Raw genomic sequence first — 1153 nt, forward strand, 5'->3', positions numbered from 1 at the left:
AATATTACTGTATTTTTTATCAAATAAATGCAGCCTTGGTGAGCAGAAAAGTCTTCCTTCAAAAATATTAAAAAATAAATATTTTACCTCAAACTGAACAGTAGTGCAATTTAATTTCCTTTAAAGAAATGGCACATTCTTTCATCACAATTCTTTCCAGTCTATGCAATAATACCATTCAATCAATTTGTCCCATTTTATCAGCACACTTTACTGAAATTTGCATGAAAGCAATTATATAAAGCTTGTCAAAAGCAGGCAACATTACACAAAGGGGGCGGAGCTTAGCAAAGTATCACTAGAAAACACTATAAATGTAATATCTGTGCGCATAAACACCACCTATTGTGTAATTCTGCTCAAACACACAAACAATTGGCTATTTTAGTGCAGTGATCAATATGGAAAAGCCATTTAATGGGTTGGCACCAGGTGGCAGTAGAGAGCACATAGCAGCGACATGATTGACAGGTAGAAAAGGGCAAATCCAGCCAGCTGGGTAGAAGGGGCGGAGTGAAGGGGAGGCGGTGCCAGGGAGAGCAAGGCCTGGACCAGCCTGAACACACAGACCACCTCCCCTTTCAGCACGTCACCCGCTGAACACAAGCTATCCTGCCAGCAGGGCCGAGACAAGGAGCAAGAGGAACATGAGTGTTCAAATAAAACACAAGGAGGGGTTGATGGGATGTGAGATGGTTTAAATCGGAAGGGAATAGAGGGAGAGAGAGAAAGAGTTAGTAGTATTAGAGCCACTAGAGGAAACAGCAAGAGATGTTATGTTTGAAGCAAGCATGCAACAGAGAAGTTATTTCTAATTTAGTTTTAAAGATAAAGACTGAGGAAATGGACTGAAGTGCAGGAGACCAAATATACCTGAGGAACTCCAATTCTGCGGCACGCCTCTAGGAAGTTCTCCACATTTCGTCGACACTTGGCCATCGTCAGTTTGGGCTGGAAAGAGAGAAAACATGAAGCCAATGTACTCCTATGCACAGACTCACACATACACAAAAACTTAAGAAATGTAGTAATGACTAAAATAAACCCAAAAAGGTCACCCACCACTGCTGGTGAGGGTACATGGATGCTCGGTATGGATCGGGGACGCACGTGGTTGGCCAGATGGCACAACACGACCCCGTCAGTCAAAGCT

At 42.7% G+C, this 1153-nt stretch overlaps 1 long non-coding RNA gene across 1 annotated transcript; it reads right to left on the minus strand.

The window, feature by feature from the left end:
* Positions 1 to 57: 57 nt before the first annotated feature.
* On the minus strand, positions 58 to 1147 carry LOC107682785 (uncharacterized). Its single transcript, XR_001633592.1, has 3 exons — positions 1063 to 1147; positions 874 to 951; positions 58 to 612 (listed from the first exon to the last, which is right to left on the minus strand). It is a non-coding gene; the product is annotated as an uncharacterized LOC107682785 (long non-coding RNA).
* Positions 1148 to 1153: the final 6 nt, after the last annotated feature.

This window comes from Sinocyclocheilus anshuiensis, unplaced genomic scaffold (assembly GCF_001515605.1).
Source record: "Sinocyclocheilus anshuiensis isolate Anshui unplaced genomic scaffold, SAMN03320099.WGS_v1.1 C32586972, whole genome shotgun sequence".
Taxonomy (NCBI): domain Eukaryota; kingdom Metazoa; phylum Chordata; class Actinopteri; order Cypriniformes; family Cyprinidae; genus Sinocyclocheilus; species Sinocyclocheilus anshuiensis.